The sequence below is a fragment of the Aotus nancymaae genome, unplaced genomic scaffold, assembly GCF_030222135.1.
Source record: "Aotus nancymaae isolate 86718 unplaced genomic scaffold, 86718_ANA_hifiasm-v0.15.2.pri h1tg000012l, whole genome shotgun sequence".
Lineage (NCBI taxonomy): Eukaryota > Metazoa > Chordata > Mammalia > Primates > Aotidae > Aotus > Aotus nancymaae.
In genome coordinates, this window is record NW_026988423.1 from 7,540,332 (window position 1) to 7,556,584 (window position 16,253).

Sequence of the window (16,253 nt, forward strand, 5' to 3'; positions counted from 1 at the left end):
GCAAAGTGTTACTAAAAATGATTTCTTTCAGCCTAATAAAACTAAACCTGGAATAGCTGTAATTTCTTTACTAATTTATTAACTCTGCAATGATAAATAGCTGGCTCCTTTTTGATACAAAAATTTTAAGGACACTTTTATTCCATGGTAACTTGTATTGTTTCTTCCTAACAGACACATTTCATTTTTCAGATGAGATATCCTGTCTCTACCTTCCTCTTCTTTATTAAAGGAACTTTTTGCCTGAAGAAACTTTGTGGTGATTATTTTTTATGTGCTTTTGAAAAATATTTTATAATCTTATTATTACAAAATAAATTCATGTCCATTATGAAAATACCTATAAGGAAAACCTGGATATGACTATGAATACTATTTTGTTCTTTATCATTCTGCATCCAAACATAAGTTTATACTATATTTATATATTTTAAAATATGTTAAAAAATATACTAAAAATATAACTGATAATTCAATACATAGTATTTTACAAATTGAATTTTAACTTGTGATCTTTTTTCATTGTAAAGATTTTCTCTTTTTTTGGGGAAAATACATATAAGATAAAATTTACTGTCTTTTTTTTTTTTTTTTGAGATGGAGTTTCGCTCTTGTTACCCAGGCTGGAGTGCAATGGTGCGATCTTGGCTCACTGCAACCTCTGCCTCCCGGGTTCAGGCAATTCTTCTGCCTCAGCCTCCTGAGTAGCTGGGATTACAGGCACACACCACCGTGCCCAGCTAATTTTTTGTATTTTTAGTAGAGATGGGGTTTCACCATGTTGACCAGGATGGTCTTGATCTCTTGACCTTGTGATCCACCCACCTCGGCCTCCCAAAGTGCTGGAATTACAGGCATGAGCCACCGCGCCCGGCCCGAATTTACTGTCTTAATCATTTTTAAGTGTACAGTTCAGTGGTATTAAGTACATTCGTATGGTTGTACAATCATCACCATCAATCTCCAGAACACTTTTCCATCTTGCAAAACTGAAGCTCTATACCCATTAAACAATAACTCTCTATTGCCCCTTCCCCCAAAGGCCCTGGAAACTACCATTCTACTTTCCATCTCTATGAATGTTGTTACTCTAAGTACCTCATATAAGTGAAGTCATGCAGTGTTTGTCTTTTTGTAATTGGCTTATTTCACTTAGCATAATGTCCTCAAAATTTATCCAAAATTTTCTTCCTTTTTTTGGATAACATTCCACTGTATCTATATACCACATTTTCTTTATCTGTTCATCTGTCAGTGGACACTTGGGTGCCTCCACATTTTAGCTCTTGTGAATAATGCTGCTATGAACGTGAGTGTACGACTGTGTCTTTGAGATCCTGCTTTCAGTTCTTTGAGTACACTCCCAGAAGTGGAATCACTGGATCATATGATAATTATTCTACTTTTATTTCTTGGAGAACCACCGTACTGTTTTCCACAACTGCTTTACAATTTTTCCTCCAAGAGTGCATAGAGGTCTCAATTTCTTCGTACCTTTGCCAACATTTATTCTCAGTTTTTAAAAATTGTAGCCGTGTTAGGGGATGTGAGGTGGTATCTCGTTGTAGTTTTAATTTGCATTTCTTTAATGATTAGTGATGTTGAGCATGTTTTAACCTGCTTATTGATCATTTGTATATCTTCTTTGTAGAAACTTCCATTTAAGTTCTTTGCTTATTTTTGAATCAAACTTTTTTTTTCTTGTCGAATTTTAGGAGTTCTCTATATATTCTCAATATGAATCCCTTATTGTTGAGAGTGTTTTTTGATGCACAAAATTCTTACATTTTCATGAAGTCTAATATATGCATTTTGTTGTTGTTGTCTGTGCTTTTGATGTCATATCCAATAAATCATTGTCAAATTCAATATCATGAAGCACCTGCCCTTTGCTTTCTTCTCATAATTTTTTTTTCTTTTGAGGAAATCTGACTTTGTCATCCAGGCTGGAGTGCAGTTGCCTGATCTAGACCCACTGCAACCTCTACCTCCCAGGATCAAGTGATTCTTGTACCTCAGAGAATCCAAATAGTTGGGATTACAGGCGCATGCCATTGCATCCAGCTAATTTTTGTGTTTTTAGTAGAGACAGGGTTTCACCAGATTGCTTGGGCTGGCCTTGAACTCCTGACCTCAAGTGAACCACCTGCTTTAGCCTCTCAAAGTGCTGGGATTACAGACCGGAGCCACCGCACCTGGCCTCTTCTCAGAATTTTAGTTTTAGGTTTATATTTAGGTCATAGACCCTTTTTTCTTTTCTGAGACAAAGTCTCACTCTGTCGCCCAAGCTGGAGTGCAGTGGTTTGATCTTGACTCACTGCAACCTCCACCTCCTGGGTTCAAGCAATTCTTGTGCCTCAGCCTCCCGAGTAGCTGGGATTATAGGTGTGTACCACCACGCTCATATAATTTTTGTATTTTTAGTAGAGACGGGTTTCACCATGGTGGTTAGGCTGGTCTCAAACTCCTGACCTCAAGTGATCTGCATGCCTTGATCTCCCAAAGTGCTAGGATTACAGACCTGAGCCACTGCCCGGACCCTTAGACCCATTCTGAGTTTTTTTTTTTTAATTATTCTTTAAGTTCTGGGATACATGTGCAGAATGTGCATGTTTGTTACATAGGTATACATGTGCCATGGTGGTTTGCTGCACCCATCAACCCATTATCTAGGTTTTAAGCCCCGCATGCATTCGGTATTTCTCCTAATGCTCTCCCTCCCCTTGTCCTCCACTCCCTGACAGGCCCTGGTGTGTGATGTTCCCCTTCCTGTGTCCATATGTTCTCATTGTTCAACTCCTACTTTTGAGTGAGAATATGTGGTGTTTGGTTTTCTGTTCCTGTATTAATTTGCTGAGAATGATGGTATCCAGCTTCATCCATGTCTCTGCAAAGGCATGAACCCATTCTTTTTTACAGCTGCATAGTATTCCATGGTGTATATGTGCCACATTTTCTTTATCCAGTCTATCAGTGATGGCCATTTGGGTTGGCTCCAAGTCTTTGCTATTGTAAATAGTGCTGCAGTAAACATACGTGTGCATGTATCTTTATAGCAGATTAAAATCCTTTGGGTATATACCCACTAATGGGATTGCTAGGTCAAATGGTATTTCTGGTTCTAGATCCTTGAGGAATCACCACATTGTCTTCCACAGTGGTTGAACTAATTTACACTCCCACCAACAGTGTAAAAGCGTTCCTATTTCTCCACATCCTCTCTAGCATCTGTTGTTTCCTGACTTTTTTTTTTTTTTTTTTTTTTTTTTAGAAAAAAACACAGAGCTTTATTATTCTCAACACCAGCGGTAGTGGTCTCTGTAGGACAGGGGAGTGAGTTCTGTTGACTGACAGGGATAGGTGGCTCCTACTTGCCGGCGATAAGTGGGTTCCGCAGGACAACGATAACTGAGTCCCCGTGCAGGAACATCTTGGAGATGTAGCGGTCTTTGTTGACTGGCTTGGACTTCTTGCCCTTGCCGCTCTTGGGTACCTCAGTCCACATCTCCTTCACGCGCGGCCCAGGAGTTTCTTATTGTTGCGGCAATTGATGAGCACTTGGGTGTTGTTCTTGACGGACTGAGTGAGCATAGAGAGTGGACCCGTGTTAAATTCCTCCTCCTCTCGCTTCTGCAGCTCCTTTGGGGTCATCTCACTCTTGGGCTTGTTGAGGAGGCTCATGTTGGTCACTAAGCTCTCGGTTCACTCCGGTTTCCTCCGCGTTGCTGTTTCCTGACTTTTTAATGATCGCCATTCTAACTGACATGAGATAGTATCTCATTGTGGTTTTGATGTACATTTCTCTAATGACCAGTGATTATGAACTTTTTTTTTATATGTTTGTTGGTCACATAAATGTCTTCTTTTGAGAAGTGTCTGAAGCTGACAATCTAGAGTGGACTCTTTAGTTAAACAGAAGATTGTTAATTCAGTGAAGTGAGTGATGACTGTGAGGGGTAAAGTTTAGTTACCAAGGCAGCTCTTAAGAGGAGTATCTAAGCAGGTTTAGGTGAGTGTGAGATCAGTGAAGATACTCTGGGCGTAGAGACATACAGACTGAGAGATGAAGAACTCCAGAAGTAGCCAGGGAAAAGAAGCGGCTATTTTTATGTCAGTTTTGAACTCTGTAAGCTAGGTTGTTTCCCTTGTAGAGTCCCAATGAGTGATTCTGATGGCACACATTTTCCTTCACATCCTTGTTTCTCATGACAGAATTGATAGCATTCATAAATTTAATCAAGAGTGAAATAAAATATTTCGACATGTAAAGGATTCTAAAATCATAAACGATTATTGGTAAATATTATCTTATTAGTTGATCATTAAATTCTATAACTAGAAGGATCATAAGTCTTGCTTTAGAAAGTAAGGGAATTAAAATAAATGATGATCCGTAGCTGAGAGAAGATAAGAAAGCCCAAGGCCTCCCTACTAGTTAGAGCATAATTAGGATCAAAACAGAACATCAGATACAGATCAATATTTTTTCCATTTCATATGATTATTTTTACATTGACAACAACAACAATGTGAGAACAGCCCTGGTTAGTGTCACACTAGGCTGGCACTGGGAGAAAAAAGTAATTAACTTATTTGTTTATACCACTTCAGTCACTTTTGATCTGGTCTTCATTCCGCATTGTTGGACTCTCTTTTTCTGAAAGGTTTCATGGCAAAGATGGTGAATGACACCAACAAGGAGAGGGAGACTACTATATTTTATTTTATCCTTTCATAGTTAGATTCATTTGTTTTTGTGCTAGCATGGCACAAATAATTTATTGGAAGAACATTAGAATGCTTTATGAAATCCTAAAAAACTATTAAAGAACCAGGGCTTGGGAAAGAAAAGTCCTACAGTATTTCTGGGATCTTCAGCAGCTTATTTGAAACATATAGATCTTTCCTGTGGGATCTCACCATAAATGAGACTCAGCTCAGAGCTCTCAGTCTCTAGGCCTCTCTGTTTACTGTGGTTAGTTTGTGGCGTCTATGCACATCCAAGAGCTTGCTCTGTTCAGGATGGTGTCTTTCAGGTGAGAACAGGGCCTGGAAAATGGTTCCTGTGGTTTGGATATGGTTTGTTTGTCTCCACTGAATCTCATGTTGAAATTTAACCCCCAGTGTGGTGGTGTCAGGGGGTGAGGCCTGGTGGAAGAGGGCGGATGATGGAGGCAGATCCCTCTTGAATGGCTTGATGCTGTTCTTGCAGCAGTGAGTGAGTTCTTGTTCTTGGGAGACTGGACTGGTTCACAGGGGAACAGTTTAGTTTCCATGAGAGTGGATGGTTATAAAGCCACACTGTCCCTCAGTTTTGGGCCCTGTTTCACACACGCCTGCTTCCTGTTTGACCTTCTCCATCATGTTAAGACTTAGCACAAAAACTCTCACCAGAAGCCAACCAGATGCTAGTGCCATGCTTTTTGTACAGTCTACAGAACCATGGGGTAAATACACCTCTTTTTTTTTGTTTGTTTGAGAGGGAATCTCGCTCTGTCACCTATGCTGGAGTGCAGTGGTGCTATCTTGGCTCACTGCAACCTCCACCTCCTGGGTTCAAGTGATTCTCCTGCCTCAGCCTCCCAAGTAGCTCAAATTACATGTGTGTGTCACCACACTTGGCTACTTTTGTATTTTTAGTAGAGACAGGGTTTTGCCATGTTGGCCAGACTGGTCCTGAACTCTTGACCTTAAGTGATTTGCCCACCCCGGCCTCCCAAAGTGCTGGGATTACAGGCATGAGCCACCATGCCTGAGCCGGCTAAAACCTCTTTCCTTAATTACCCAACCTCAGGTATTTCTGTATACCAACACAAAACAGACTAAGACAATGGTAAACACTCGGTACATATTGAATGAGTAAGTGAATGGAATTCCACAGTTCCCTATGGAGAAAACACCTGATTGGTCCTGCCCGGGTCAGGTGTCTGTCCCTGCTCCCAACAGCTGTGGCAGGAGTTGGGATAGCACACAGTTGGCACGAAGGCCTGCTGTAGGTCGGGGTACTCATCAGAGAAGAAAGACTGTCAGAGAAGGGGGCTGATGACTTGCAAGTGAGTTATTTGTGTTTGTTCTTAAAAGACTGACAGGCAACCAACAGTTCTGGAGAATTGGCATTTAAAATAAAAAGAGATTATTGTATAAACTTTGGTGTCTTTTCATATACTGCATCTAAACTTGGTATTCCAATTAGCACATTTCAGAGAAATAAAATACCGTCTATTGTAGGATGAACCATTTCTTTGTATACCATTAAAAAAGAGGAGATACTAAAGAAGTAGAGTCTGATAGGCAACACTGACATAAAGCTCAGACACCAGTGGCTGATCTTGTGGTACAAAGATAAATGAGAACTAAACCTGCCACACCAAAAACACAGCAAGGTTCAGCCTGGCCAACATGATGAAACCCCGTCTCTACTAAAAATCCAAAAATTAGCTGGGCGTGGTGGTGCACACCTGTAATCCTAACTACTCAGGAGGCTGAGGCAGGAGAATTGCTTGAACTCAGGAGGCGGAAGTTGCAGTGAGTCAAGATCACACCACTGCACTCCAGTCTGGGCAACAGAGCAAGACTCTGAAAAAAAACAAAAAAACAAAAAAACAAAAACAAAAACCCAAAAAACAGAAAGGACATGACTATCTCAATTATAGTACTGGAGGAAAATACGTCATACTGCCTGAATGTATGAATGCTAAGCTGGCACTCCTGCAGGTTCGTTGACTGAATTCACACAAACAGTGTGGCCCAATCTCAAGCAAATGAATTAATATCAAGTGATCTCAGATTGATAGGGCTCCATATGTTTGGCAGAAACAAACCCAAATCCTCTTCAGGAGAAGAGCCAGCAGCTATTGTAAGATGCCATCTTATTTTAGCAATGTAAACATGTACAAATGTATGTTTTACAATCTGTGAAATTGGCAATGTGCTGAATAATTGTGGAAATTCATCCAGTTCTCCTGCATCCTAGATTCACAGATTAACTTCAGGATAAAGGTAGGTTTTGAGAGGTTGAGGAGAGTTTGGCTAAGGAATGATAAAAGGATAAATATATGGAAATCAGAAAAGATTTAATCTCCTGGCACGGAAAAGATGATTTAGTCTCCTGGAACAGCAATCACAGAAAGACTAGTTTATTATTTTAGCATCCTCCAAGTATCATTGTAAATTCGGCCTTTAAGAAAATGCATAAATTAGATGATATTTGTTTTGGTCATTTCCATGTGAGATTTGTCTTTTCTTCCCCATTCAGAGAATCATCATTTCATCTCATTCATGTGCCCTCATGAGAGGATCAGTATCAGTTATTTTCTCCTTGGTATAAATTTGTGTTTATACATTACTTCTTTCCTTTTTTTTTCCCCCCAAAAATGTGTTTGTAATTGTGGCAGAAATTTTCAGGCATTTGCTAAGAAGTGGAGGAAGCATTAGATTTCAAAGCCTCTCCTTAGCACACCTGTAATTAAACCATATGAGCAACACTCTTGACTTTCTCTTTCTTATTTCCTTACATTTTTAATAAATAAAATATCTCAAAATGTCAACAGTAATTATTTCTGTTTGATTTTAAATTATTTTATTTTTATTCTTTATGTGCATTTTTATTTTAAAACATTTTCACTATGGACATATATTACATTTATTTAATTTGTAATAAAAACAATACTTTTATATAAATTAGAAAATAGAACCCAGAGGGAAAAGTGTTCCCAGAAGGAAAAGCAACTTCTCTTTTTCCTTCCGCCACCAGAAGTAATACATTTTCTTTCATTTTTAGCTGTCTAAAAATAGTTACCTCCATATTATTGAATAATATGCTTATACCACGATTACTTTTCTTTCTTTTTCTTTTTCTTTTTTTTTTTTTTTTTTTTAGGCAGGATCTCATTCTGTCTACCAGGCTAGAGTGCTGTGGTGAGATCATGGCTCACTGCAGCCTCCTTGACCTCCTAGGCTCAGGTGATCCTCCTACTTTAGCCTCTCAAGTAGCTGGGACTACAGTGTTGCCACCATGCCAGGCTAATTATCTATCTATCTATTTATCTATCTACCTACCTACCTATCATCTATATCAATTAATCAATCAGTCTATCTGTTTGCTTGTTTTTTGAGACAGGTTCTTGCTCTGTAGTCCAGGTTGGAGTGCAGTGGTGTGATCTTGGCTCACTGTAACCTCCGCTTCCCAGGTTCAAGCGATTCTGCTGCCTCAGCCTCCCACTTAGCTAGGATTACAGGTGCCTGCCACCATGCCCAGCTAATTTTTGTATTTTTAATAGAGACGGGGCTTTGCCATGTGGGCCAGGCTGGTCTCGAACTCCTGACCTCAAGTGATCCACCCACCTTGGTTTCCCAAAATGCTGGGATTATAGGTGTGAGCCACCACAGCTGGCCATAAGTTTTTATTTTATGTAGAGATGAAAGTTCACTAGGTTGCCATGTTGGTCCTGCCTGTGTCAGGTGTCTGCCCCTGCTCCAGTGTGACAGGAGTTGGGATAGTATGCAGTTGTCATGAAGGCCTTCTATAGGTCAGGGGTACTTACTAGAGAAGAAAGACTGTCAGAGAAGGGGACGGATGACTTCAAAGTAAGTCCCTGGCCCAAGTGATTCTCCCACTTTGGCCTCCTGAAGTTCTGGGATTACGGTGGTGAGCCACCACACCCGGCCTATATCACTATTTATTTATCAGTTTTAGGTGTTCTGTATTCAGAGAATTTGCTCACTTATACTGCTCTCTGCTGTTCTTCCTTTCTGTCCTAATTTTGATAGTTGCATCTTTATTGGTTTTGCTTGTAACTTTACATGATCTGTGTAAATCTTTGCTTCTTGTTCCATTAGTTTCAGGTACATCTCTCAATTCCCCACCCTGAAATATGAGGCTCTCAAAGCCTCTGGCATTCTCTGTATTTCTCCCTTCCCTTCACCTCCCAACTTCCCATATTGTTACATTGTCATGATTGATATGACTTTTTCATTCTGTATCCATCAATGAATTGAGCTTTATCAATAGGCTGATTATAAATACTGAAGAGCATATAAATAAATCACCATGTACACATTACTCAATTCAGAGCTGAGCAGTGAGCCACAGTCACATTTCTTCTTTCTGGTTCTGACATGACACCCTTCCTTTCACAGGAGAATTCTCCCTTTATTTCAAATGCACTCTTCTTTCTTCCACTTCTCTGGTTCCTCTTTGAGTGATTACTCTGATTACTCTTTGAGAATTACTCTTGTCACATTTGAGTTTGTTGCCTTGTATTTGGATTATGATTTTTATTATAATTCCTCATTTTCCCTTGAATATCTGATTGTCATTTTTCTCCATTGGGAGATGACATTTATGTCCCTTCACCATATCCTATATATTTTCCAGATTTTTACTCATCATTTCATATATTGTTTAGTAGCTATTTCATTTTTTTAAACCATCTTTTTTTAAAATTTTATTTATTTATTTATTTATTTATTTATTTATTTATTTAGGTCCTGTTGTAATTTAGACTGGCTACTTTCTAGCCCTGGGGCACAGCTATCATTCTCAGATTCCTTTTCCATCATTTCCATATCTCACATCTTCTTTCTTGGATTTCACCTTTGTGTTTGCAATATATTTTAAATTAGCTGTCTCAGAAAATGTATATGAGAGATGGACTTTCTGAACTCTTGTCGTACAAGATTGAACTTATGTTGGCTTCACATTTATATCAGTTTTTGAGGGCTGACATTAAAAAGTACCATAAATTGTATGGCTTAAAATAACAGTCTCACAGCTCTGAAGGCCAGAAGGCCAAAAGTAAGGTGTCAGCTAAGTTGGCATCTGAGGGAGAATCTGCTCTATGTCTCTCTCCTAACTTTGAGTGGTTGCCAGCAGCCCTTGGCATTCTTTGGCTTGTAGTTGCTTTGCTCCAGTCTCTGCCTCTGTTACCACCTGGCGTTTTCCTTGTGTGTCTCTATGTACTTCTGTCTTTACATAGCTTTGGCTTTCTTAGAATGACAACAGTCATTGGATTTAGCACCAACTCCACTTCAGAATGACCTCATTTTAACTTTAATACCTCTGCAAACACCCCATTTCTTTTTTCTTTTTCTTTCTTGAGACAGAGTCTCTGTTGCCCAGGCTGGAGTGTAGTGGCACGATCTTGGCTCACTGCACCTTCTGCCTCCTGGGTTGGAGTAATTCTCCTGCCTTAGACTACTGAGTAGCTGGGATTACAGGTGTGTGCCACCATGCTTGGCTAATTTTTGTATTTTTAGGACAGATGGGGTTTCACTGTGTTGTCTGGTCTTGAACTCCTGACCTCAGGTGATCCACCCACCTCGGCCTCCCATACAGGCATGAGCCACTGTGCCTGGCCCAAACACATTTTTAAATAAGGTCCCATTTTCACAGGTACTAGGGATGCGGACTTCAACTTGTCTTTTTGAGGGACCCAATTCAACCCACAACCACACTGGATAGATGATTTGGCTGGGTATGGAATTCTAGGATAAAAATAACTCATCCTCAGAACTTGGCTTCACTCTAGCTTAGAATCATTTTTGCTGATGAGAAATATGATGTCAGTTTAATTCTATTTTGTTGCAGTATTTAAAAAAAAAAAAACCTTGGGGCATGGTTAAAATCTATTCTTAGTGTTCTAAAATTTTAACACAATGTAATTTCTTTCATTTGAAGATTTGTTTTTCTCCAAACCAGTCCTCCTTCTCAAGATTGGAAAATGTCCAATTATTTCTTTGAGAATTTCTTTTCTTTATTTTGTCTATTCTTCATTTTTGGAAATCTTACTGGCTGTTGTAGCAGACAAGGTTCAATGAGAGGAGCAGAACCACTAAGAATGATGTAAAGTAAGGGACTTACAGGGATTTATCCTCATACCTTTGTGGGAACTGGTAAAACGATCTTGGTTTGGCTGTTTCTTCTGTATCTGGTGCTGAGCTTGAAGTTACAGGACAGGTGTTAGGGGTTAAAAGATAGAAGTAAAGTGGGGAGAGTGGCACACCTGGGACCTGTGAGGCGCGTAACAAGCTGGAACCTCTCTCCTTCTATCACGAGGACTTCTGATGGCTTCTCCCTGTTGCTAAGTCTCCAACCTTGCTTCTGTGAGTGCCCTGTGGTAGATATTATTATTATTGTGTGGAGCCACACTCAGGCCTAGCAGAGGAGTCGGAGAAGTTGAAGGAAGAGATAATGTGGGAGCTAGAGCTGGGCCTGCAGTGTTTTGTGCCAACAATGTGAATGAGCAGAACCACAAATTTGTGCATGAGCTACAACAGCACCAGACCCGTATCAGCCTTGGTAGAGCAAATATGTCTTTACTTCCATAGTCCAAATTCCATGCAGATTTTTCTTGTGGCCAGCCCTAACAAGAAACATAGAGAATGGAATTCTGGGAAATAAAGTTTTGCTTAGTCAAGTTGACTTATTTCAAAGCCAACAGGGTTGGGTGTTGAACCTCCTGAATTGATCTTTTCTTCTTTTCTCTGTCCTATTTTCTATATGTATGTAGTCTTTCAGCTCTTCATTCTGAATGGCTTTATCTTCCAACTCTTTTATTTTATACTTCTATCTCAACAATCATAAATTCAATTTTCAAGAGGTTCAGCTTATTCTCTGATAATTTTTAATAAAATCTTGGTATTACTGTTTTGTTTTGTTTTTGAGACAGAGTCTCACTCTGTTGCCCAGGCTGAAGTGAAGTGGCATGATGTCGGCTCACTGCAATCTCTGTTTCCTGGGTCCAAACAATTCTCCTACCTCAGCCTCCTGAGTAACTGGGATTATAGGCACCTGCCACCATGCTCAGCTAATTTTTGTGTTTTTAGTAGAGACAGAGTTTCACCATGTTGGCCAGGCTGGTCTTGAACTCCTGACCTCAAGTGATTCTCCCACCTTGGCCTCCCAGAGTGCTGAAATTACAGGTGTGAGCTACTGCGCCTGGCTGGTTACTATTTTTTATGTATAAAATATCATCTCAAATTTCTGTGAGAATGTCCTGTTATTTTTTTCTTATACCTCTTCTATTCTCTAAATTATTTCTGTTTTTTTCTGGGGTAAATTTCTTTGGTGGCACTTTTTTTTTTTTCAATGAGCTATTAGTTTGTTCCCCATTTCATTGTAATAATGGGCGTGGAGGCTAAAGCAATTCCATCTTGGATGTTAATCCACCATGTTAACTTCTCATTAACCTTAGTTCTGGGAAGGCCTCCAAGATTTCCAGTTTATTTTTGGTCCTTGTGTAAGAGTAGGTACTTACCATAAATTTCTGCCCTTATGTCAAAACAACCTTGATGTTACTGTGCTACAGTTTTCCTGTATGTCCCTTCTGAAGCATGGATACCCTTTCTCTATGGCATGTGAGTCCTGGTTCTGGGGGTAATGGTGCAGGAATCCACCCTCTTGTCTTATGGCTGCTCAAGATAAGGCTTCTGTTTGTAAGTTACTAGTGAATGTTTCTTTCCGAGAAACTGGATTTGTCAGCCTCTTTCTTCAGCTCCACAGCTTCCCAGGCCTTTGTGGGTAGGTTTGCATAGATCCGTCCACTGCGGAACAATGCAACAATACGAAAGCTGACTAGAGGCTTGGTGTCCATGGATGTTCTTGTTCACTGGCACATTTAAGTTAGGATGAGCAGATGCATGGAGCCTTCCCTATTCCCAGCCTCAAAGCCAAAATATGGATATTTTGTTCAGAGGCACAGAACCCAATTTAAATGTCCTGTTCTCTCTCAAAATTTTTTAAACATTTATCTAGCAAAGAACCATTTGATATTTTGCCTGAAAGTGAACATCTGGCTCTCTGCCATTTTTGTTAAAGGGATGAAATGAAGTCAGTTGTCTTATACACATGCACACATACACAGTTAATCCCCTAATACCATTTTTCATCCTGCCTTCCTTAAACCTTCTGAGCCTCTCAGGAGTTGGACAATTTAACTTCCATTTTCACTGTAGGCCTCTTTGTACATCCTAGGCTGAGGCTGATAGGTTTTGTCTATCAGCTGTATTAGATCTTACAGAAATTTATTGAAATCTGTTGTCCATTGCAGACCTCCTCCTGTTCTGTTTTATTACTTCCTAGTGCTTAAATGAAATCTTTGAAGGGAGGGAAGACAAATTCATGTGCTCAGATCTCTTTCTTAAACTGGAGTTTATTGACTTTAAAACTAGAAAAATAACAAGGAATTTACAAAATACACAGAAGTCTTATTGACTTCTATAAATACATAGTACCCTGGCTTTGGAATACAGATTTTTTTTTTTTTTTTGAGGCAGGGTGTCACAACTCTATCACCTAGGCTATAGAGTAGTGGTGTGATCTCAGCTCACTGCAACCTCTGCCTCCTGGGCTCAAGTGATCCTCCTGCCTTAGCCTCCCAAATAGCTGAGATTACAGGTGCCTGCCATCACACCTGGCTAATTTTTGTATTTTTAGTAGAGACAGGGTTTCGCCAGGCTGGTCTTGAACTCCTGACCTCAAGTGATCCACCTGCCTTGGCCTCCCAAAGTGTTGTGATTACAGGCGTGAGCCATGCTCCTGGCCAGAATACAGGTGTCTTCTATTTCTTAAAATATGACAATTTTTTTTTTGACATTGCCTTCAAAAATAGGCAATGTCACCTTAATCTCTTACTGGTTTTCCTTTCTCATGGGATAGTACAGAATTAGAGTATGGTAGGTCCTGGGTAAAAAAGTAGAAGGGATACTAAGTATAATGCAATGAAATAGTTTATTCTCTTTAGCTCAGTGGTTCTCAACTTGGGGCTGTTTTTTCTCCTAGGGGACATTTGGTACTGTCTGAAGACATTTTTGGTTGTGAGAACTGAGGATATTCTACTGGCATCAGTGCATAGAGGCTAGAGGTAACTGTAAGCATTCTTTTTCTTTTTTCTTTTGAGACAGGGTCTTGCTCTCTTGCCCAGGCTGGAGTGCAGTGGTACAATCATGCCTCACTGCAGCCTGGACCTCTTGGGCTCAAGCAGTTCTCCCGCTCAGCCTTCCAAGTAGCTGGGAGCACAGGTACATAAAACCATGCCTGGCTAATTTTCAAATTTTTGGTAGAGATAGGGTTTTGCTATGTTGCCCGGGCTGGTCTTGAATATCTGGGCTCACACGATATGCTCTCCTTAGCCTCCCACAGTGCTGGGATTACAGGCATGAGCCACTGTGCCTGGCCTAGCATTCTTAATACATAGGACTCAACAAAGAATTACATAGTCAAAAATGCCAACAGTGCTGAGGTTAAGAACCTTTTTTCTTGTGCAACAATGTGAATATACTTAACAGTATTGAACTGTACACTTAATGATTGAGATGGCAAGTTTTATGTTATGTATTTTACCACAATTAAAAAAATGGGTCCTTATTTGCTAGGAAAAATTTCTGTTTGCTTGTTAGTTTTGTGCTATTTGATCATAAAAATAACATTTTATTTACTTTCATGCTCTATTAAAGCTTACTTCATTGTTAAGATTGAAGTATAATATGTGGTGAAATACAGAACAGAGCCCATATGTCTAGATACCCTAGGAGAGCCAACTAAGTGACTGTGCCAGGGATGTGCACAGCACAGACATAAAGTAACTATGGATAACTTAAGCAATAGACAAAATGTATTGGAAGGCAGTGCAGTCAGTTGTAAATCTGGAAAAGAAGCCCTGCACCTAAGCTGTGAGAAGGACAGGGCCCAGGGAAGCTTCAGGGAATCTATCTGGGTGCAGGATTGAATAGGCGGTGTCTCCAGTGCCTCATGGCCAAGATGAATCCACCTATACTCCCGCCAGTGTTTTTGGGAGAGAGTGTCTGATAGGCCGAGCTTGGGTTCTGTATTACTCTCTCAGCCTAGGAAGCTTGTGGCAACCTATGTGACATCTCATGAAGATTGTACACAAGGGGAAGAGGCAGTTTCTTGTCCCCAAAAGTAGGGTGATGGGATGCTGGGCAGGGAAAAGCAATAGATATCCGCTTTAGCTGCAAGATAGATACTGCCTCCTGCTGTCCAAAATCAAAATACGAAGAGCTAAACAAATAAACAACAAAATGCTGAAATCACCACTTTGGCTTACTGTGAACCTTAGGGAAATCATGTAATCTCTGTTTTGTCATCTACAAAATGAAGAACTTGAATTTAATGACATAACTTCCTTTTTATTCCAGCATCATGTATATTTCCTTAGGTTTTAAAAGGGTCTTTGAACTCTTGTTCATGTATACTTTATATTTTGCCTGGACTGTGGATTCTCCTCTCATTTGGTTTATTCTTGGAATAGCTTCCTAAGGCTGTGGGACAGTTCTGAATTTTGGGATATTATCTGCTTTTAGGGTATGTGTGGGAGGGTTAATTTTTATCAGTAAGAAAGTAAATTTCAGTGGGGTTTGGTTTAAAGACAAGAGGAGTTGGGAGAGACCTGGTAGGAGGCTGCAGCCTGCAGGAGTAAGAGATTCCTGACTTGGGATAAGTAAAGGATTTGGGTTGGGCATGGTGGCTCACACCTGTAATCCTAGCACTTTGGGAGGCCAAGGCTGGTGGATCACTTGAGGTCAGGAGTTCAAGACCAGCCTGGCCAATATGGTGAAACCCCATCTCTACTAAAAATAAAAAAATTGGCCAGGCATGGTAGCATGTGCCTATAATCCCAGCTACTCAGGAGGCTGAGGCAAAATAATCACTTGAACCCAGGAGGTGGAGGTTGCAGTGAGCTGAGATTATGTTCCACTGCAGGCCAACCTGGGCAACAAAATGAGACTCTGTCTCAACAAAACAAAACAAACAAAAAACAACAAAAAAGGGCTGGGTACGGTGGCTTACGCCTATAATCCCAACACTTTGGGAGGCTGAGACGGGCAGATCACGAGGTCAGGAGTTTGAGACCAGTCTGGCCAACATGGTGAAAACCCATCTCTACTAAAAATACAAAAAAAATTAGCTGGGTGTGGTGGCATGCCTCTGTAGTCCCAGCTCCTTGGAAGGCTGAGGCTGGAGAATCTCTTGAACCCACAAGGCAGAGATTGCAGTGAGCCTAGATCGTGCCACTGTACTCCAGCCTGGGTGACGGAGCTAGTCTCTGTCTCAAAAAAAAAAAAAAAGGATTTAAAGGATGGGGATAACATCCAATTTTAGTTTTGTTCAATTTCATGGCCTTTGTACAGTAGAAAATTTCACAATTTATGCAAATCTCCAGCAACATCTACATTCTCATAAAAGCCTATAGGACTGGTTTGTAGAAAGTTAAAGAGAACAGGGTGAGACCGAT

The 16,253-nt window shown here is 40.2% G+C and overlaps 1 long non-coding RNA gene and 1 pseudogene across 1 annotated transcript in view; one reads left to right on the forward strand and one right to left on the reverse strand.

Annotated features, from left to right (window-relative positions):
* The window catches only part of LOC105719249 (uncharacterized), a 287,306-nt gene that overhangs the window by 42,580 nt on the left and 228,473 nt on the right, over positions 1 to 16,253 (forward strand). The window contains exon 3 of the long non-coding RNA XR_001107938.2: positions 13,781 to 13,862. This is a non-coding gene — a long non-coding RNA (uncharacterized LOC105719249). The remainder of the gene's footprint in view (positions 1 to 13,780; positions 13,863 to 16,253) is intronic.
* LOC105719236 (small nuclear ribonucleoprotein Sm D2-like) lies at positions 3,368 to 3,717 on the reverse strand (annotated as a pseudogene).